Source organism: Ornithodoros turicata, chromosome 4 (genome assembly GCF_037126465.1).
Source record: "Ornithodoros turicata isolate Travis chromosome 4, ASM3712646v1, whole genome shotgun sequence".
Taxonomy (NCBI): Eukaryota; Metazoa; Arthropoda; class Arachnida; order Ixodida; family Argasidae; genus Ornithodoros; species Ornithodoros turicata.
The window spans coordinates 11122500-11146166 of NC_088204.1; the positions used below are offsets into that span (position 1 = coordinate 11122500).

Genomic DNA, 23667 nt, shown 5'->3' on the forward strand with positions numbered 1-23667 from the left:
TACCGTTACCATGACCACGAATAGATCACTTCAGAAACTTAATCCCAATTTAATTCCATGAGCATTCATTTCGTCTTTCGCAATCGAGTCGTTTCTGTAGCACGGTAGAATATATGCTGTGTACGCAGCAAGTATGAAGAAAAGGAACACGTGTCTAATAACAGCTATCAGACACGATGTAGGCAAAGAGAAGCACCAAGGACAAGCATGCTCAACATCGTCTGCAACGTGAACACAAAGTGGCACCGCCACTACTCAGTCTGGTTACTGCTTCAGCGAATGAGTGGTGAGTCACAATGCGGGAGTGCATACAGAGCACTGCTTATAATGGCGACACTCATTTCAATAAGTCATATAACTAAGGCTATACAGAAGCTCGTGTTTCCATTCGCAATAGAAGCGGTTTCTGCTTCACGTCACTGGCACAGTGAGAACACTAGGGCATGACGAAATCAAGAAACTGAAATACACGAAACAGTTTGCTTCGGTGATCCACATGAAAGGACTTTTCCCGATCGAGCCGTAAGTAATACGGTCGTAGCACCTGATGCGGGTTACGAGGAGATGATAAATAAGTGCATCTTGGGCGAAACGCACACAAACACTGTGTATCTTCAGTGGTCTTCGTTTTCACTTGGTTTACTTTGATTTCTTAATTTATTTATCTTTCATCCGAACGGAACCCATCGGTTGTTAGTGTTTGTCTTCTCCGCGCACTCCTTGTTTGCCGTCGGAAGCCTTGTTACACAAAGTCAGTGGAGCTTCCGGTTTAAGCGCTGTCCTTGTTTCCGAGACCCAGCCAAGTCAAGTACGCGGCCAAAAAAAGCGCGGTTCGGGAGACACGCCGCGGAGAGATAAAAAAGAAAAAAAGTAAAAGCCAGGTTCTTTTGTGAAGTGGTTCGGTTCGGTTTTTCTGACACCCCTCTTTCACGTGAGGCAGGAACGAGACAACATAAAAGAGCGAGAAGGAAACTTCACGCGCGCTCGAGAGCTGTGCATTATTCGTGTGTCGCATTCCTGGGCATTTCAAAAGTATATGCACATTAGAGGTAATTAATTGAAATAAACGCGGAAGTTGGAGTCCACACAAAAGGTGGCACGCAATATCGGATATTCAAAAGTGGCCAATCCAGGGATATGTTGGAGGTAGATTGCCGCATAAGCCTTAGGTCGGATGCCGCCCACATTTCGAACAGAGTCTGTTCCCCTACTGAGCATCGTTTTCATCATTCGCAGTGTATTTAAGGGACCGCGGGATTACGCGTTTAAGAAGTGTAATGCATTGAGAGTCACAACACTGAACTCAACTCGGACACACCGACTCAACTCGAACTTGTACTGCAAGTTGTGTTGTGTACTTACACAACGCGCGAGTCAAGAGTTGACTCACAAGGCCCAGTCTCAACGTGCCAATATCAAAGTATTAAAGAAATGTAGGACATTGTGAGTCAACTCCAACGCAGACAATGCGCAAGTCAGAGGTTGACTCACAATGCCCAGTATCAATGTTTTTTTTTAATTGCACGTTAGCGCCGCGAAGCAACTCAGTATCAATGTACCAGTGTTAACGTGCTAAAGAAGTGTTGGACATTGTGAATCGACTCGGAAGAGATGACTTACACTCGCTATCGGCTCGGACACATTGCCTCAACCGGAACTCAGACAAGGCGCGAGTCAAGAGTTGGCTCACAAATGCCCAGTCTCAACGTGCCAATATCAGTGTGCTAAAGAAGTGTAAAGCATTGTGAGTCAACTCGAAATGGTTGACTCGAATGTTGTCTGTCCACGCTCATTTTCCTAAATGCTATCGCTAAATTGTCCTCATCGCTCCTCAAATGTATCGCGTGCTAACATTTGGTCTGCAAACAATCACACAGACACGGTGCTAGCGAATGCACGATACGTAATGTGCACGCTGTGAAACTGTTTTCGATCCGTACGTAGGGCTGCGTGCAAAGACTTATGAGTGACAAAGGGAAGCATCAAGTCCACCTGATGTTTGGACAAACACCCGCGTCACGCTACAAATCCGTCCCTCTTGCGGGGGGGTTGAAAAATTACACACTGAAGAAACTGACGTGCATCATGACTGACTGTGTGATATATGCATTGAAACAACGCGATCATTTAGTGGCACGTATGCACTTGACGCCACTGCACGCCTGAATTGGATTCCTTAGTCAATCGACGTACCTCCCACTCCAATGTTGTGCACCGTACTGTTTTGTGAGCGTTGTTTACTGCACCCTAATGATAGCACGAATAATAAACCCCACCAATAACTAACGCCACTAGGTTTATTAGCTTCGTCACGTCACTATAAGAAGCGCGGTATGCGTTTTTGTAGATATATCCGCGCGGCATCCTTACTCACCGGTAGAAATCGAACACTTTGAAATCCACGCGCATATCCGCATATTATCAGCATCAACAACAGCAAACAGAATCGCATTCATGATGACGATGATGAGGCATACTGGAGTTTTTCAATTAATTTATCGGTAACACGTTACTGGCTGGAAGACATTACAGCAAAAAGAAAGAGAAACGTTACACAAATTACCAGCATATATACATCCCCACTGCGAACACACAAAATCCAGCCGGCTCTTTGCCTTGCTAACTGTCCTTTCTTTTTTCTTAATAAACATATCCCCCCCCCCCCCAGCTACAAATACCGTACTACGCATATGACAAGGAAGATCGTGGTTGCTGTATATCTGTTATTAAGAAATACCACCCAACTTAGCCACGTCGTACCTAAACTGAACGGGGTTAATTAGCAATCGACACACAATCACCGGGGAAATTACCCCAGAGTTTAGTTACTAGGGTTGCAAATAAACTCGCAATCTTTGGTTCGCACCGATAGATTACATTCTGCCCACCTTCATGTCTGTGCTTTGACGTGTACGCTACACAGACCAGTTAATTTCACTCTAATATGACTCCACGTCGGATTAATTGTTCATTAACGCAGCGGAAACGCTCATGCAGGCAAATGTTTCAACGTACCATTGACTCTGCTCCCAGCGCATTTGACGCGTCCCTACTTATGGACAAATTAGTGTGCGTCTAATAGCAATCATTTAGGCAAGCCTTTCTTCTAAGCGCACAGGGCGGCAAACTCTATAGACGTAGGCTACTGCACGCGCCATTAGCGCAGCGGCGTGTATGCAACAATACCCGCGCGTGCGTAGACGTATCGTTAGCAGCCTACCTAAATCTGCGCCCACGGAAAACACTCACATCAATCACTTGTGCCACTAATTAGAGGTGTGCTCTCGAACAAGGCTAAAATCTGGGCAGGCCCTCTCTGGGCCTTTGACGTATGACCAAATAAATAAAGAAATTGCAGGTGCGCTGAACTTTCCGTTCAGCGCGTGCGCAGTGCGAACACGGTATTTCCTTGCGTACGCTACAACTAACCCATATTATTTAGAGGAATAATGTACCTATAATAGTAGGAAGCTTCGTTATATCCGAGCCAAGCGAGGTGCCATTCCTCGAATCATCGAATTCCCCTTCGAATTTGTCGCAGCTTCTTGCAAAGTCACGAAAAATTCAGTAAGGACTTGGATGATTCGAGTCGCAGAACTGTTATATTAATCAATGGTAAGAAATTGTGAAAGAAAAATTAATTCCGATGGTTGACACGAACAGTTACATTGAAGTGAACAATGATAAATGTTCTAGATAAGCACTGTAGTCTACAGTTCCTTCTTCCTCGACAACTATATAAGACGCATAATTTCGATAAGCCCGCGGTAAACTTAATCATCAATATTACACATCGCACACTAAGAATATTTCGAGAGAGAACGAGAGGAGGGACAGAGATGACGAACCATTGCAAATTTAAAGTTTCATACTTTTCATACAGTTCTATATTGCCGTTTGCGTCACTTTCTAAAACATCGAATCTTCGAGCAGTATCAATAAAAAAAAATCAAAATTGGAAAGGCATCCAGGAATGTTTACATGCATATGCAGCTACTGCGCAAACCATGACGCTTTGTCAAACTAAAGATTAAAAAAAAACAGAAGAGGTACACCATTAAATTCTTCTTCCTTGTAATGAAAACACGGCGCGATCCGCTATCCCAACCAGAATAAATATCCTCGAGTGCTTCGGAATAGCAATACCAAAATTCTCCGCGTTTTCTCAGTGTCTTCAATTTTGTTTCTTACGTTCCATGCGTTAGTTCTGCTTCGCGCGTCAGCGTTCCAAGCTACAGCGCTTTCAAGATTGCGTCTCAAGCTTTCGAAATCGTCAATAATAATAATAATAAAAAATAAAGCAGTGGAAATGTTTTCATGCAGAATGTAAATCCTATCGAACCCATATCCTTGCAGAGTATATTAGATATTTCTGACGTGATTGAAGGATTTCCATACCGTTTGATGGAAATATACGATAGAGATATCTTCTCGTGGTACGAGGCACAGATTGCCACATAATTCGGTGAACTCGCCGTGCTATTCCCGCGTCCCTCTCCAAGAATGCCGCGAAAGGCGTACGAACACATCTGCATATAGATTAGAACACAAAAGACTATGTGCACAGGACAAGTATAAAGAAAATACGCGTTTTCGACGAAAATATAGCGTCGTCCACGCATTTATGGGGTGTCAGCCAAGTGATGGAAAGGAAGAAATCAACTCTGCGTGAGGCTTCCAGTGCTTCTCTTTGGTTTTTCACACTTTTAGACACACGACCAACGAGACGAAAGAAAGGGAACACGGGTATCCAATCAGAATACAGAGAGCACGCTGTCAGTCAACGTCAGTTGGGCCCGCGGTGAGCAATTCGTCAGGAACTAGATGTAGGGCACGAGGAAAGTGAAATCAAAAGAAGAGAAAAAGTCAGAAGGACCGCATTCTGTGACCTTGGAGCGGACATGGAACACAAAAACCGTTTACGCGTCTTTCATTTTGGTGAAAGTAGATCGATACAATTTTTTTTGTTTTTTCACGTTCCGGGCTTAAATGTCTTGTCTCCCGGCACACACCTTTGTGGTGTCAGCTTCACATTCATATTCTCTCGTAAATGTTCCTGAAAACACCGTTCTAAATTGTATATTCTACGAAAAGCACAATCTCGAAGGGGGAGGGGGTAAAAAGGAAAGGAAAACGAGAAGAAAGAAAAGAACGAAAGACAATTAAATGAAAGTAAAATAAAGAAGAAAACAGCATACTGCACAGAAAGTACCGTTTCAGGAGGGCGTATTCCATTTAAAACACTATTTCAGATGGGTGTTTTGCAAACATTATTTCAAACACTGGTATTACACTTTTCAACTCCACCGGTTAAGTAATTTGCTTGTTTACTGACAAAAACACAAGGTTGGTGTACAGGGCTGCCAACTAAAGCTGAATAAAGCTAAAAAAAGCTGACCTCTCTCTTTCTGCACAGTACACCGTTCATTCAGAGTCCATGCACACTCAACCGTGCGGCAAGCATTGGGTTGCACAAAATTGATCTGTGTACGTAGGTGTTGAGCCCCGCGGGCGACGTTACGTTTTTGTCAATAGAAGCAGAAGCCGGAAATGATAGCCTGCAGAAGAAACTACGTCCCGGGGTACCAGATTTCTCGCACCGGAAGTGGAAATAAAACTGCGCGCCAAGTAGATACAGGAGGAAACTAAAATGTGTATTACGTTTCCGTTTTTTGCAGAGTCCGTTACTGTAAGAGCAGACGACCGCCGAATCCCCAAGCGATGAAAGCGTTCCGCTACCCCAGCAATCCCATAACATATGCCTCAAACTCTGGGGTTTTCGAAAAGAGGAAACAGCAAACAGTATTCTACGTATTTCCCATTCCACTTCCCTGCTCTCTTTTTACGAATACAATTCCATTCAATTCAGTCTTCTACCTATCGTCACACCTTATATGGTCATCGTAAAGAAAACTTAGGCTTACTGCACGACGCCTACATAAAGAAAAAAATATTGTTCCACAGCGTGCAGCTCTACGCGTAGATACATTCGTAAATATCAAAATTATAACCTCAGATGACTTATCCGTACATGCAGAAGGAATGTTGATCCACAAGTAGGACGACTGTTCCACGATGAAAAAGACCGCGACAGCGCAATTGAGTTCTATACGTGCTGGTGTTATGTCAATGTTCGTGCTTCCGATCGGTAAGGCTACTCCACCAGCCATAACAGCGTATCGCGTTATACGTGTTTACAAAGAAACACATTCTCCTTGTCATGCGCTTCTTCTTCTTCTTTCTTTTTTTTTTTTTTTTTTTCAGATTGTAGAACCCACATTTATATCTGTACAAGGAACGATGTTTACCTTGTTCAAAACACGACGACGGCCTTATCTCCGCTGTGTAGTTTTTATTCTTCATTAGCTTATGCGCTTCTTCTTCCACCGTCGTACACCGCGAATAAGTCAAAGAAGAGCGGAATGTAGAAAAAGAACTCACCTGGAACAAAGAAGAAAAAAGGAATGTCACTGCTCTGGCATGAGGATAACAAAATTAACCGAGAAGAAAAAATAACGACAAGGAAGAGTAATACCATTGTATTGAAGAACCGTGGCTATACTAATTTAAATTGAATATAATTTAATTCCGTGCCGCGGTACGAGGTAATGGCATAAAACGCGCATAATGACAAGGTAATGATGGACGAGTCCATAAAGATAAGTTATTAGATTCTACAAGGACCTGCTATTGGCGCATATAACGGCGACAAACGGAAACATAATCCTTATTCTCATTTTTATAATAATTACAGGCAGCATGTATCTACGTGACATGTAAAACAGTATTCCTCACTACTCTATTCAGAAAAATGTGCGCTTAGCAGCTTCTTCCCCCCATCGATTCCTGCACCACAACCGTTTGATTGATGGGTTGATTTGATTTGGTTTGTAAAAGAAAAATAATTGAGATTTTAGTCCCGAGCCACTCGAGACTGGCTACTCCAGGGCGCTTTATTCAGAAAAGAAGAAAGAGAAACTACACGAATCTATACACTTTGAAATGGAATAGATGAAAACATCACCACAAAACTTGGCACCAAAGGCAACAGTGTAGGAGAGTTCACGTGTGAAAATCTCAATGCACAAAACACCAAGAGTCTCTGACACTCTGTGATTGATCGGTTGAGTTCAGATTATGGGGGATATGTTTATTAAGAAAAAAGAAAGGAAAGGTCAGTCAGGCTATGGGTTCGTTTAGCAAGGTAGTGGTACTTGAAGGAAATGAAACGCAGGAGAACAAAACGGTTATCGGTTCGCGGTTAGGGCCATTGAGCTTCTCTTTTGCTTTCTACATTTCCTGGTCTTCTACAACTCTGCGATACACTTCATTTTTCTCGTCTACCAGAGATAGTATACAAAACACTTTATCATCGCGTCCTCTGTGCAATACAAACGTCAAAATACAACCCTAGCATGACCGCGCAAATGGCATCGATAGATGGCTCGTGCGGTAAATTGGACAACAAAAAAAGAAAAAACGAAAACCATTGTCCTTGTCCCACTCTCCAGAAACCGGAAGTCAAACTTATCGACCTGTTGGAGGCACGATACTGCTGCAGAACGAGTGTATCCATGCCAGTTACCATCAATGTTCCAATCGATATGGGGGCACATGAAAGATGGACAGCATTAAATCGTTTCTACATAGGAAATGTTGCATCGTGCACGAAAAAGATAATAGCCCATATTAAGGACTGTCACGACCTATCGAGGGATTACTCGATGCGTCTCCACAAAAGCGTACCAGATATGTACAGAGAGGTCTCTACAAAACCAGCGACAACGTCAACCATTACAGTTGTCAAGTCGAATATGTAACCAGTAAAATACTAGAATTGTGCATATTCGTCATCAGTTTGCACTTGTTTTTTTTTTTTTTTTGACGGTTTCCGGATGCAATATATACCGTGTCCCGGATTGAAGTACTCTCGCGTTTCGCCTTTACATACATATACAGGCTGTTTTTTTTTTTGTTTGCTTGCTTTTTCTGTTCAGATTTTTGATTAAAAAAGCTGCGATGGCAGGATTAGTACTATTTTTTTGCAGGTACGTTATGCGGCCTTGCAGACGCGTCCTCTCAGAAAGCGTATGTAACAATGGACGATTAATCACCGAAAATTCATCAATTAATTTGGTATTTTGGGGAAAATGTGAGGTAGCCGGAATTGGAGTCACTCATTATATAAATCTATCGACTTTTATTAAAATCCTCAAACGACACGTACTTTGTGATATAAATCGCAAGATTTTGCCATGCAAACTAGCCTGAACCAGAACTACGCACATCTCGAGCACATTCACGTCGTAGAGTCACGTGCTCTGGAGCGATGGAACTGATTGGTATTCATCCTTTCACTGTTTACAAAAAGAAGGCACAACCGGAAGTTGTCTAGGGTTCCCAGCGTCAGCGGCTACATGTAGCGCCACGCCGTCTCGCTCATTTCAGTTGAACCCTTTCTCTGTTTACAAATAGTGTTTACTTTACTTATTTACTTCTGTTCGTAAACAGTGAAAGGGTGAATAGGCGCTGATCCGTCGGCCAGATAGACCACTTTTCGGCCCAGATAAGCCGAAGTTCATGTCGTTTCTGCGCTCGAGAACTGCGTAGTTCTGGTTTCGGCTCATTTGCATGCCGAAGTTTGGCGATTTATATCTATTTAAACTTATTTATTTAACGATATACATATGTAAACTACGTGCTCTTTTCAGGATATTTATAAAAAAAGGTGGGTATAAATAATGAATGGATCCAATTATATTATATCACATTTTCCCGAAAACATTAATTAATAAATAGCACCTGTCCGCGATGTTAGTGCTGTAGTTTTCCTTCACTTTCTCAGAGTTTCACTGTTTTTCGTTGCATACACCACTGTTTTTCATTGTACATACCATCAATGTAATAAATTTTCTTAGTATAATAACCTCATTAACGAATTTTAGGTAATTAGTGGTCCAGTAGTTACATACGCTTTCGGACAGGATATCTGATTGGTCACATAACCGCCCTGCAGAAACGGTAACAGAACTGCTCTCACAGCTTTTTTTATGCAAAAATATTGTCACAGAATAAAGAAAGAATAAAATTCTTTCCCGGAACAGCACCGCAAGCGGTACTGCCCCACTGTATATAGTACCTCATTGTATTGGAATGTTGCATTTACGCTGAGCCTGCTTGCTTGACCTAGCCATTGAAAGATCGTAAATACTAGCGAGCGTGTACACCTGCGGTGCAGGGTACCTCATTGTGTTACTGCTGTTTGCATTGCATGGGAAGTATTAGATGCAATTTTTATTTCAGCCTCTGTGATTTTAATTTAAGAAAATTATTTATTGTTCAAGAGGGGCGTCTCTTCGCGACATAAGCTCAGCGGAGGCGTCGCTTGCCCTTTCCACCTTAAGGCTGCCAATGAATCCACGAGAAAACAATAAAAATGGAGAGAAGGAAAGCACCGATCGTCGCTATCGCCCTTTCTGCGCGCAACAATATTACGGTCTCGCGCGGAAACCGTGGCAAAAGGGTGATCAGCAGGATTTGCCCATAATCAGGAAAAGGAAAAAAAAAAAAAAAAGAAACTTCCCTACCACGTACAATTCCTTTCTAACTTTTCGGTTCGTCGAACATCGAGATGATTCTTGTAAGAAAAAAAAAAAAAGCAAATTCAAAGCGCGATTCGATAGCGTCGTGTACCTAACTTTCAACAGCTCCCTTCTGATCTCTGAGTGAAAAGTTCAACATCTAAAAGTACGACCACCCAGAAATGCAAAGAACGCGAAGGACGCCTTCCCGGAAACGACCCACGAGGAAGAGGTTTCTTTTTCCTGCGGTTGTCGCCATTTTGCGGTTTCCCCAACGTCCTCATTTTCCTTCGTTTCGACGTCCCCAGAAAAATCTCTCCGCGACGTCTCCTGCATTGTCGGTTGGTGGGAGGAAGAAAATGGGGAAAGAGGGATTCAGCGATTGCAAGTGATTTCCCTTTCAAAGAGTCAAGAAGAAGAAGAAGAAAGAAAAAAAGAAGTGCAAGGAGGACCTTCGATTCAGTCGAAAGAGCCCCGCGACTCTTTTCACTTTGACGGAGGGGACGCAGGAAAAAAAGATATGGCCTAAGATTCGTTCGAGAATTGGTATGGGTACACACTGATGGGGATGCATTTCTTCTGTGGCCGGCACAACATTGCGGTACATGGATGTTCTCTCGTTTTGTGCGTGCCGTCTGTATTTTATATTGCGAGGCGCTGAAGCGATGGAACCATTCACGTTGAGCGAACTATTCCTTAATATTGCTCAAACGCTACTAGATCACAAAGAAATGTGCAAGACTTGTATAAACAGAGAGCTACACCAGCTCCCGTGGCATAGTGGTTAGGGTCACCGCTTTCCACACCGAGACTGATAGGTGACGCGTGGTCGAATCCCGCACCGGCTGTTTCGGGTTTTCCCTGGGTTTTTCGGCAGACTTTCCAGACGAATGTCGGCACAGTTCCCTCTGAAGTTTGCCCAGGACGCATACTAATCCCCTGTCCCCCCCACTCCTTCCTGCTGTCTACGCATGTACGCCTCTCATAGCTACAGTTTCTTCGCTGCACTAACGCAGACTTAAAAAAAAAACAAAAAAACAGAGCTATATCAGAATAAGACCTAAAGCTCAGATATTCCAATCGAAAATATAAGCTTCCTATCTTTAAAGTTCTTATCCCCGGCACATGCATACACACACAAGCATTCTTGATAACAACCTAGGATACACCACGCGGCCCTAACTCAATATAATCTGTTTCCTAAGTAAACCTCTTTCGTTATAAAGAGACTAGCCAAGCCAACGGAAGCCATACGGCTTCGTGTTTCACCCAATCCCTGCACGAAGAAGCAAGCCAAGCAAACACGAGCTCCTTGAGCACAACCTTTCCTGTCTTTTTTGTTGTCGTTTCTCCTCTTTCTGTGATGGGATATTTTTACTTTTCCCGGTTTTGTTTTGATGTTTCCGGCTTGTTGTTTCTGGACGCAGATTGATCCCCTTGTTTCCTCTTCTGCGCCCAGCATACCGGCTTGCAACCAAGTATTCCCCCGAGGCCGTGCCAGTATCTCGTCCACCCTTTCAGCAGTGTCAAGCTTTCTTGTTAGTGTGGAAGCTGTGCTATCTTTTTTCCCGGCGCAAGAGAAAAGAGCGCTAGTAGATCGCTGACGACGTCACCGTGAAGTTATCCTACCTACCGTACCGATTGGCAGCGTTCGTGACCCAGAATCTTGTTCGTTGATTGGGTGCGATAGATACAGTACCTCGAAGGCCACGTTTATCAACTCTCTACTCACACTCTCTCTCATAGAGGACACTGATATGTGGCCACTGTCTACGGCCACTGCCCTCCCAAGCAGCACAACATATTGGCCCAATATTGGCGATATTGGCTGTTGTTGTGCAAGATGTTGCAGAGATTGCAAGATGTTGTGCTGCTTGGGGCTGTGTTGCAGTGTCAAATATGAGATGGTTGCCGTGTATCACAGGTACTTGCTCTAGAAAAGCCACAGCTATGACTAGGTGGGAAGTGTCCGTTCAGGAATGTTGGGGATCACCATTCATGACCCTTATATTTTACGTGGATTCTTGCCCTACTGCCGTCAGAAATTACTATCGTGGATGCGTTCTTCGCTTATTTGGATGGCAAACGCTGCATATTTTCTGGCATCACTGCGAATACACTCACACGTAAGGTGATTTGAAAACGAACGTTCTCCCATGCGGGAACATGAACGCTCTAATCTGCATTCGAGAATGCTGTATTCCGCAGTCGCTGTGCATCTTCTTAGAAAGGCCAAACGCCTTTACGCGGATTGACAGCCGACCCCTTGACCTCAGACTCATAATGCGACCATAGGACAAACGAAAGCAGATGTCCGTCTTGCGACCCTTTATGAAATTCCTTGAAACTACCGGCCTGATGGACTCCCTCTAAGACCGCGTCAGCGTCGTCAGCATCATCCTCATCACCATCCTCTCATTTTCCCCCCAATAGCAATGGGGTAGCATTCTGCTCAATGAGCAGAAGTCATCCCCATATCATCGTCATCATGTATCTCTTTCTCTCTCCCTCAGAAAGGCATGGACGGCACCACGGCTTTTTTTTTTTTTTTTACCGCGTGATATGAACTTTCATACTTTCAGGAATATTTATAATTGGGGTAGATTTGCACGTAAGGTGAGACCGCCCAAACTTAGCGTGCCTCTTTAGCGCCCTCTTTAGCGTGCGCCGGAAATCTCCAGCACAGGGTGCTGGAACAATGTTTACCCGGCCCACATTCCTACCGTCCTCGGCCGGGATCGAACGCGCGATCTTGACCCCGGCGAACCAGCACGCTACCGACTGAGATACCGAAGATATACGGTCACTTCGACGAACTGTCATATAACTCATTACATTTTCTGGTGAAGCACGCATTTCCCGAGAAAATTAGTCTACAAGAGTGCGCGCAGCGGCGGCCAGCGCTCCCAGCTCCTTCTGGCGTGTAGTGACGTCATATTAGTCGAGCACTTCTATTGGCTGCCGAGGACCGTCTGCTAGAGCGCGGGAGCGAGGCGGCCGGTCGACTGCTGTGCGTCAGACGTGTGACGCGCGGCGCCCAATACCACTGCGAAAAGAAAGAAAAAGAAAGAAAAGGTGCGCGCCTCGCTATTGGAAGGATGAAATGACGTCACAGATTAGCAGCCGAGGGAAAGGACTTTCCTTAGCCGCGAGCTCTTGCGCACCAGGATTGCACGCTCCACTCGTACTTTTCGTGCGAAGATGTGTCCTAGATCTTGTAATCCTAATTTCTACTTGTCTTGACATATTTTTTTCTCGAGCGCTCCCATGTCCCATGAAGTCAAGAAGCCAAACGAGCCGGATATAAGAACCACGCTAGTACTGATTCAGGCTGAATCTCAAACGCCTATATCCTGTTCCTGTACAGAAGCCGAAATATTACAGCCAATACCAAACCAAAACGGAACAAATGTGCTCAACGCACCAGCTCGAACAAACTTGACAGCTCACATAAACACCGGCTCAAGGAAACAAGATTTGGCGATCGAAGGGAAGCACATCGCCCTGTAAAGCATACTTCCCTGCAACATGCAGCGCTATAGGGAAGAGCAAACTTCACGGAACAGTAGAAAATTACGCGGTAAGAAAAGAGAGAGAGAGACGGCATTGAAACGCGAACACTTCCTTTATCAGCCTTTCTTTCTTTGCTACCCAACTGGGCTCTTCTTTTTCCAAACTCACACACTCCATTCTGTTGGTGAGATAAGAGCAGGTGCTAGAGAAACTACTTATCAGTTTACCGGTTGCTGGTACGTGTTTTCCTAACCGTTCTCCACAGATTCGAAAGACCACTCGTTTCGGGAACGCCTCCTCTTCTCTTTTCCTTAAGTTCGCTCTGTCTTTTGCGTCTTCCTCTTTATTGACGTTCTTCCTCTTTATTGACGTTCTTCCTCTTTATTGACGTTCTTCCTCTTCTTTCGAAACGCAAGTTCAGTGTTATTACTGAACACCGGGAGTGGAAAAAAAAATAATTATGTATATTTCGTTCGCTCTCCTTTCGACTCTTTAGGAACCATCTCATGCCATCATCACTTCTTTTTTTATTGTTGTTGTTGTTTGTTTTTCGACTCTTTCGGTTTACTGTCTCTTTAATAGGCCACAGTAGCTCTGTCTTTCTAATACTGCCGCGCAATATCCAGTTGAAGAAACTCTGATGTACACGGAACAAGCGTCACGCAGGGGTTAGGTGGTTCACTATGCTGATGCACGGTTTACTCTCATGGAATAGAGCAGTAGCATAATGATTTGACTTGTCCTACATTCTTGTAAGGATTAATGGTATAAACACGTATTAAGTGGCCTGAACAAACAATACGAGAAAACTAGGACCTAGTAGGATGTTGTGTGCGAAGGCCATCGAACGTGGATGTTGTTTTGCTTGAAAGCAGTTGTTAACTTGACAATTATTACTATTCTCTGCGGGATGATACGCTTGTAAGGTTGAGGTAATGACTAACTGGATTGGATCGAACTGGATTGGATATGAAAGAAAAATATGGAGAGGTTAGTCCCGTCCCAGTCAGGACTGGCTACTCCAAAACGCGTTTGTGGGTGGAACAATAGAGCTAGAAAAAAAAAGAGAAAAAGAACAGGTCAAGCAGAAGAAATCATAGAGGAAAAAGGGGGAGACGTTAGGCTCACATTCACTGGTTCATAATGACAGAGACCGGTCGAACATAGAGTGTCACAGACTGACTGGAATCATCTATGAATTAGGTAGAGAACGTGGTTCGTTCTGCTTGGTTGCTCCTGTACGATTGTGCAATTCAATATATCTTCAGCTCTGAACATGAGGATTTATTCGAATTATAAGATGACATAGACACAGGCAAGCCGGCGGAGGAGATTCATGAAAACAACAGCCTGAGCGTGGGCAGCAAGCCTCCCCCCCCCCCCCAAAAAAAAGAAAGCCGATACGGGCAAGAGCTCAAACCAGAAAAAAAGTAAACTGTAATAATGATGCTCACTCATACTAACGGAATATGTACTGAATGCCTCAATTTAACGATTGCATCATTGCACACGTAAGGCTTCGTGCAATTCGCAATTGAAAGGATGCCGGCAATGCGGAGCGGGTTCTCATTGGTCTCCGCAAACTATTTGTCCGATCATTGCCGGCGATCATTTGAGTATAGACCAATCCGAGGCCTCCCCGCATTGTCGCGTTTCTTGAGAAGGAGGGAGAGTCGGAAAGCGTCAATCAGGGTTTCTTTAGCGCTTAAATTACGAACGACGCGGCGGATTACTTTCGTTCCTTTTATGTTGGTGTCAAAGTAACGGCGTGTTTTACTCAGCGACGAGAACATTCATTTTTTTTTTTTTCATTTTAGTTCCCCCTTTAAGGTGTAAAGTACTCCCCAGCATACCGGGACAACGCGGGTAACAGGCATGCTGCGAAACCTTTTGTGACACGCTTCTCCCACATACTGCGTAAAGCGGACAATCAATTGGATTGGATTTGATTAGATTTGATTGGATATTAAAGAAAAATATGGAGAGGTTATCGACTGTGAGGAAAAATAGGGCACTGCTAAGAAATGCGGAGAATGGCGGGTATTTTATACTGCGTGCACATTTGTTTCGGATGATAAGCGATGGGCTCATCATCGCTTATGGGCTGATCACTTATCATTTTTCTAACTGACACAAACCGGACGAGCCTTTGCCCTGCTAAACCTAAGTGCGCGTCCTGCTAAGGCATCAAATCATATTATCCCAAATGGACTGGGTTAGGGTTCCGCCGGGAAAAACCTCATGACATCATCATTCATCAATTCACAATTTACTTAATTGGTGTTGTTGTTGATTGGGATGATAGTGCGGCTCAGTAAAAGGCGTTAAAACATGTCGCCGCTTTCTCATGAAGATACACGAACCTGCAGATCAGATAAAAGAAACCGCGAAACATAACGAAAAGGCGAATATTCTAGAGTACGACGCGCGATGCTACACCTCCGCTTCTCGTACCCAAAACTAAACTCCAGAACCGCATGATTGCCTGCTGGTGCTGGGTTATATACGCATTATCGGCTTCCACTTTTCGCTGCTGTTCTAATGTAATTTTCTGCGGAAATTGCACGTTACGTAAAGCAATTCTGTAAAGTACAGCTTCGGGTGCACCATCGAGGAAGCAGGTACGTATATAACGGAAGAAGACCGTGGAACTCCTGCAAGCCATCATCTGGAACATATACTTCGAATAATGGTATTCGTGAAATGCTTCTCCTCTGTGCCATCATGGAACTTTACCGAACGATTCCTAAGTAAACTTAATAGTTTCCGTATGCATTCTAGTGGAATGAAACCTCAGAATAAGTTCCAACGACACCTTCCTCCTGTCTCGCTTCCCTTTTCCGCTGTTTATCTGTGTGTGTCTGCGGCTTCTTGCTCATCGCCGCAGTGTTCGTACGTGATCGTTTATTAGTACACCTTAAAACCACCTGCTCTTACAGACACTGAAAGGTGTGTCAATTGCCGTTCTGCTGCCCGCCAGCAAAGGACGTGTCTTCCTTTCATAGCGATCCGCATATTCCTTTGAAGACTGAATCTTCCCTTTCAACCCGTAAACCACACAGCCGTGGGTGATGCTTAGAACCTTAAGCACGTCAGGTATGGAGTGCGGGTTTTGTGCCTTCACCGCCGTGTGCGTGCTTTGCTAATGTCGGCGTCATTAGAAAGGACTGCTTTCTGCTTCAGCGTATGTGTGAAGTACTTGGCGTGGTTTCACCTACTTGGAAGGTGTCGTGCACAAGTCGTGTTCAATTCCTGAGGTAAATCCTGTCCCTATAGAAAGTGCTGATCAATGCTGGAGACAAAATCAGTGTCGTCCCGATGACTTTTCGAAATCTGAAGCAGCAAACGGAAACAACGCTCTGATGCACACAATATGGCTGTCTACTGGCACCTTCGGAACTTGCTTATTAGTACATATTAGTTATTATTACTTATTAGTTCATCGAATGCGACTTCATGTGGCTTTTACAGCTCAGTGGCGTTACCTCTTGAGACAAGTTGACTCTCCCAGATGCTGTCACTGCGGTGCTACAGAAGGCCTAGAGCACATTCTTCTTCATTGCCCACACTACGAAACGCCCGAACCGCACTCTCCGGATCTCTTAGTCAGCTGAACTCTCATCCCCCCCCTCTCTCGCTCTCAGAATTGCTTGGTCCCTGACCAAATCCAGCTCACCAACGCTCTGCCTGCAAAGCTTTTTTGACCTTTTTGGACACCGTAAGACTTCGATCCTTATTGTAAAGGGGCTAATTATTTCACTCCCCACATCACCACCAGCTATGAGGCAGAGTATCGCCCCTGGCGATGAAACTCCCCAGTCATCAAGTCACAATAAAGTTGTTGTTGTTTTTCTTCTTGTACTGAAATACATAAACCGATCCGAAGTGTACCTTCGGTCACTTCGTGTACTTCGGTCAACAGAAACTTCGTACAGAAACAACAGAAACAGTGCACTTCAGTCAACAGAAAACCAGCAGCTGCTTTTACCGAGCGTGTCCCTATCCACCGGGCATACCTTCTCCATCCTGCACAAACGTGTACTTCAGATTCATTACAAAAAAACCCTCAGCAAAATTTTCTACCGCTATTCATTAACAGCTTGTGTACAGTTGTCCGCATCCTCCACCTAACTCCTCCTGCATCGAACCCACATAGCGGGGCCCGTATATAGCAGGAGCTGTCCTCAACAAAATTGCCGCTATATATCATTATCGCTGTTTACACTCAAGACACGCGTGTCATTATTACTACACCCTTCCCCTCTTCTAATTAAACCTTCAACGACTCGAAGCACGTTTCCTGCCACCCCAAAAACGGCGTCCTTCCTCGGTTCGGTCTACTTTCAATGGATACAAAACGGGAGGTAAGTGTCTCGGATCAGGTGAACAATTACCGTATCATATGAGGACCGGTCGCCATTGTGCGGGTACGGACGATGGCGGCAGCCATTAACGAGCGAGGAGTAAAAATCGATTCGGGGGAGTGTGCGGTGGGTGGAGGGTGGAGGGGATGTAAAGAGGGGAGAGCTTTATGGGAGAGTGAGGCGTTGGCAGGCCCGGAATTCCTTCTGGGGTTCAAGAGAACCTGTGCATTGGGGATGTGTTTCGTGTTGAGGGGCAAATGTTTGTACTGGTGTCGGGTGGTGCATCTGGTAATCCGAGCGAGAGCGCCCAGGTCACCAGTGCACCATCCACACAGGAGTCGCTCTGGGTCAGTTATCACCCGGATTTGTCGGACGCTCTACCGCTCTCCTACGAGGGTCGCTGCGCTCGCTACGTATTGTACGTTCGTGAACTTCCGGTAGTGTCGTTGGCGTCGTCGCGCACTTGCACAAGCTTAGCTTGCGAGAAGCAGGTCACATCTTCCTCTTTGTCAATCGCACTATCGGTGTCAATTGAACTTTCATCGCTACTACTTTCGTAAAGAGCCATGCCGTCAATGGTGAACGCCACAAAGAAACAGATGACAGGCTACACAGCCGCAGGAGCAATGCGATACGTAGCAGACGACACTCGCGAGGCGCATATATGCGGATGTTCACCGTCGAGAGCGGAAGAAGAGAGTTCGGGGCAGTCTTGGCTCGGCCTCTCGCAGCAAGAGCCAGAAAAAACTGCTCCTGGGGCGAGCGAACTGCTCCGTGGTGCATCGCCCCAACACGCAGGTCTTGCTCTGAGCGCACCACCCGAATTTACTGCTTAAAAGTGTCCCAAATGCATCACCCGAAATCGCCATGGGTCTTGCCCCGTGTATTGGTGTTGGAAGATGTTCGGCGAAGATGCTCGTGGGAAGATGCTCGGCGTCCGTATAAAGTTTGTTTAATGCGATACCAACTTTATGATACTGCTCACGTTAAGGAAAATTGAAGGATCTGATGATATCATGAGCAGATGATAAAAAAGCATAAATGCAGGCGAGCTGGTCGAGGGACTCCTTCCTGAAAAAAAAAGGCTGAGTCACTCTGAGTCACTTCTCTGCCTTAAGTCAGGCTCATGGAGAGCCGGTGCTATTTTCAAAAGAGAGAAAAGAAAACAACAACAAAAATTGGGCTGCATGCCGGTAGATGTCTGGGCAAGTGGACACTGTCACGTGGACTTATAATGCCACGGACCGACCTACACGGTCGGTTGGCCTTATAAAGTCATCGCCTTAAAAAGAGACTTCTACAAGGCAAGTTCCTCTACTTCTCGGTTGTGATTGTGGTTCGATAAGTCCGATAAGTGTAGTTCGATGTGGTTCGATAAATGACCTGTAAAGACACTCTGGTCTTTACAGGTCATTGAGATACATCCGCGAAAACTTCCACGGTACGCGCCATTTTTACATTACCGTTAAACACTCAAACAAAATACTCATAGCTGGGCCGCTCATAGCAACAGCTGCTTCGCGGCGCTAAGACGGAATAAAACAAAACAAAATAACTCCTAGCTGGTCACTGGAATAATTGCAAACAGTCTTGCAAGTGAACTTCACTTCCTGTCACACACAGGAGTCAGATAATCCGTTCTTCTTTAGCTATTGCACCCAACAATGATGTGCGTATCACGTTGTTTGCTAAATACCAGCTTCTTCCATGCCACTGAGCCTCGTTGCATCCAATCATCACACTTCTCGCTACTTTCCTGTCGCCACGGGAACGCAGGAGGCACGCTAACGAGATCCCGAATGCCCAGAAGACCCCCGTTTAGCCATTCACCACACTGTAACTATGCCTTAAGCTCCGTATACGAGATGTACCGCTGCGTTTTTCCTCGTGCTTCAGAGGGAAGGCCAAAGTAATTGGGCATTGATGGCAGCGAAAATTGGCCGCGAGACAGAGCTTGGGTCACGACGTCCCATTACCTTGGTGTCACGCATCCATTAAGGAACACTAACGTGCCTTCCCTCATCACGTGGGAGATCGCCCTTCAGTTCCACGGGAGAAAGAGATGGATGGAGGTAAAAGGTCAGGGAGGGGAAAGTCAAATGATGTTTTGGAGAAAAAATACAAAAAGAAACGCAGAGAAGGAATGAATTAGCGCTTCGGTCTCCCATACAAAAAAAGAAAAAAAAAGAAAAACGTGATTCGGACATTAAGGTGCATGTTACGGCTGCACTTTAGGACTACTTGCAAAAAAGGTCGAGGCAAATGGCAGGGTTAATGTATAACGTAAAGATGATGCCAGTGATAGTCATGGCGTCATAGATGTGACATCTTGTCATGGAGAATTCTAAAAATATATCGCTAATTAGCGAGAATATACCGCATTAACATTTCAATGACTTCACACGAATACTGGCCGTATCGAGGATACGTGCACACTAAACGGTGTAATTCCCTGTAGTGACGTTATCAACGTTGAAACTCTGAAAACACAGTTAAGAAACAAATACACGCAGTTCCGTGTGTTTTGAGACTAACATCTCCACTTTTTTTCGTCTTTCAATCAATCAACACACGCACACACACAAAAAAAAACAGCCGATGTTTATGATGTAATTATTTTGAAAACACAAAGGTATAGCGAAAAATAGTGTAACAATTTCGGACCAGGAGTGGAGACCGTCTTGCCTTCTAACTTGGTACTTGCCTGAAGGTGTTCTGTTCAGACAACATGGGCTAACCTTATACCATGAACCAATTTATTTAAAAAAACGCTTTTTAAGAACCAAGAAATTATGGTGAAATGAAATGAATTTCAATTACAGAAGTGAGGGAATTATACTGAGGCCAAATCATTCGCTAGTCTGGCTTCTTCAAGAGAAGTCTCTTGGAACGCAGGTGTCCTCAGTTTCGAAATTTAAAATAATAAATGGCGAAGAAAACACGTCATTGCCCAACTTGTGCAGAAACTGACAGCGCGCTATAACGACAGAGACAGGAAGGAATTTAAGGAATGTGAGCTGCTGTTGTTGTTGTTGTTGTTGATGTTTCGTGTTCGGCCCTAACGTGTTAACTGCTTGTTAAAGTGGCGTTAGTGTTCAAACACCTACCATGAATACCAAACAGAAACCACTCTATATTTTTCATCTTCTACACGTTCATTAAAAAAAAAGAGACATCTGAGAAACCTCAACCATCAACAAAAGCTGTCACGAAAGCCATTGCTATCACATTCTTTTACTGTGAACATCACAGCCTGACCAGCTTTTTTTCTGGAAGCCTCTCTAATTAGTATAGCGAAGGAAAATCGAAAACCTCAGCCCACGCTTAGCGTCCTTCGCACGCTCAATGTCACGCCACTTCCAGAATCCCACTACCACATTGAAGATTCCAATCCGAACAAAAAGACGACCACACTGTCCTTGCGCGATTGTAACAAAAGCTTTTGCCTTTCAAACAAGAGGTGGGAAACCATTTTCAAACGGAACGTTTCAAGGCGAGACAACGTTGCTGCAAAACGATGACTGCGAATGCAAAATTGACATAAACAACCAGAATATTTTCCCCCTTTATGCTTTTTCTTGCTTTCTTCTTAAACTTATCGCTGGCCTTCATAGCGCGACATAAAACTGAAAAAATATTACAGCTTGAAGTTAAAAAAAAAGTGCAAGAACTTCCAAAAGATGAGTCTTCTGGTCACATTTCAAGCAAACCCGCACAAAGGCACCCAAGGCGTCGATTTTGGAAAACAAAAAACAAAAACGAAAAGTGGTGAGGAAGAAACAAAAGAAACTCTCCTTTAAGTAAATGAAAAATGGTTCCTTGCCAAAATCGCCCGCGAAGAATAATAAAAATAAAAATAGAAAAACAAAGACTCCTTCGGCTCACTGCCACTAAAAAAAGAAGAAGCAAGACTGGATCCGAAACGTGGATGATATCTGAACTTGTTGTTTCGGCTGGGTGGCCATCTTGGTCAGCGCAAAGAAAATGAGACCGCGGCGGTGGCAATGTCACCGCGGAACGACGGCAGTAAAGGGCATGTGACTTTTTGAGGCGGACGGCTCAGAGGAGTCGTGAGGAACAGGGTGTTTGTTTCACTTTTGAGGAAGACGTTTGTGAAAAATGATAGCGAAGATAATGGGCTGTATTGAACGCATCCGACCATTTTGTGCCTTTCGATACGAAAGGCCCAACAGACAAAGGGAAGTAGCAGCGGCAATATCAGAGTTTCATGCGCAGTTTGTCAAATGCTGTCAAGTGTTGACCACCAGTATAACATTTACAATATTTCTAAATAGTATTCAGGTCTCATTTGTCTTGGCTTAACGCGAAGCTTCCGCGAAAATCAGTGAATATCTTCAGATATGTGGCTTCGGCCTTTCCGCAAACTCGCCTTTGTAGCCAAGTATCATAGCAGATAATTGTCTCTACTGAAACAGGCCACATTATTATTAACTAAAAACACCGCGTTCCTTTTTCTTGTTTTCAGATTACATACATGAAATATTCAGTTAAACGATGTTTCTACCCCACGGGGGGAGGGAGGAATATCTTTAATGAAAAGAAAAAAAAACAGAAGGGAAAGGTTAGCCATGATGTAGGCTTGCTATTCCCAAAAGCCAACAAACAAACAAAAGAAGATAAAAGCCGCAGAGACACAGAAAATTATGAAAAAAAATACAGAAAACAAAAACGGAACCGTAAAGCTGCTCGTGGATTGTAATTCAACACACTATCCAAGACGGAATCCACCACAGTTCTCCTCTGCTTGACCTCAACAAGTCTGAAATTCGCGCACTGCTCCATACTAAAATAGCAGACGACACAAATAGAGCGTGAATACAGAGAACAGCGAAGCGAATATACATATAACCTTCATTCTTAGCAGACGACGGCACGCAGAGGACAGGCGACAAGCTGATTGAACGCCCTGTGACGTCACTCACCGCAACAATTGCAGCAGTAATACCCTTTTCGGAGGTATGGCGTCGAAAGGGGTAGTGATGCAAGGCTCTTTATCCCCATGTATATTTAATGTGTGGCTCGGGACTTCCGACGCTGTTTATGTCGATATCATTGCCGCCAGAGTGCAGCTATTTCGGGCGCTCCATTGTCTGGTGGCCCAAATGTCAACCTCGACTGCCGCTATGGTGAACATCTCGTTTGTCGGCCCTTTTGGGGCTACATTGTGGTATCTGTGTTGCCGTACACGTCAGGTATAATCGCTAATGTACGCGCGTGGCGTTGTGGAGACGACTGATTTGACGAGCTGTAATTCTGCCTGGCGAAAGCGATGGATGCGTGCCAAGATTACTGTTGCAAACTGTAACACAGTATACCTTGCCGTAGCTACTAATGAGGATTTCCTATTAATGTATGAACAACACGTGTCAATTTTATTTCTTTATTCCTTTATTATCGATACCCTACTGCCGTACAAGGTGGCACTTTGAAGGAGAGAAAGGGAATTCAGTTGGATTATTTTCATGGTGCACATGAGCAACCGTAGGCATACATAGCACAACAACATCAAGTACACAATTTGTGACACACATCACAAAGTCATGTCCATTTTTTTCTTTTAAAATCAATCAATCAATCATGTACAAATAATACTGACGCTGAAAGAAAATCACAGAAAGCATTTGAAAAGGCATCTCTAGAACAAGAGAGGCAAGAGTAATTCTATTACTTTTATGGACTAGGTACATTGTGACAAGCATTCGTCCCTTTCGGGAGTAAATGCATGGAAGTTTACGCCAAATTAGGGGCTCTTTGCGGTGCTGGGGAGCAAGCTTATGGGTCAAGGACTAAAATGGGGAACAATAACAATATTTTTTTTTATTCCGCGTTAGTGCCGCCAAGCAACTGTGGACAGCTGGAGAGAGGACAGCAGGAAGGAGTGGGGAACAGGCGGGGAATTGCAATATAGCGATCTAGAAGCTGTATAATTGCTCCCCACTTTGCGCCCCCTTTTGTTTAGAGGCTAGGCGTTAATATCCACGATTATCGACCAGTACTGTCGTTAAAGCCCAGGAGCTGTGTGGGGTGCGGTCCTCCTTTCCTTGTGTTTTGCTCCTAGTTCCGAACCTGTGCCCTGAAAACGTTGAGAGCTAACTAAATAAAACTAAAAAGCAGCGTCACTACGAAACCAAAAGTAACAACAAGTTCCCCTGAACTGATGTAGGGACAATAATCAAGATATACAGTGT

At 44.4% G+C, this 23667-nt stretch overlaps 1 protein-coding gene across 7 annotated transcripts in view; it reads right to left on the bottom strand.

Annotated features, from left to right (window-relative positions):
- LOC135391015 (gamma-aminobutyric acid type B receptor subunit 2-like) overlaps positions 1 to 23667 on the bottom strand; it is a 351059-nt gene that overhangs the window by 214883 nt on the left and 112509 nt on the right. The window contains exon 1 of one of the 7 annotated variants that reach the window (XM_064621082.1): positions 6309 to 6423. The exons of the other annotated variants lie outside the window; for them this stretch is intronic. The gene's annotated coding sequence lies outside the window, so the exon portion shown is untranslated. Of the gene's footprint in view, positions 1 to 6308; positions 6424 to 23667 lie in introns of those variants that run through there. 7 annotated transcript variants of the gene reach the window in all.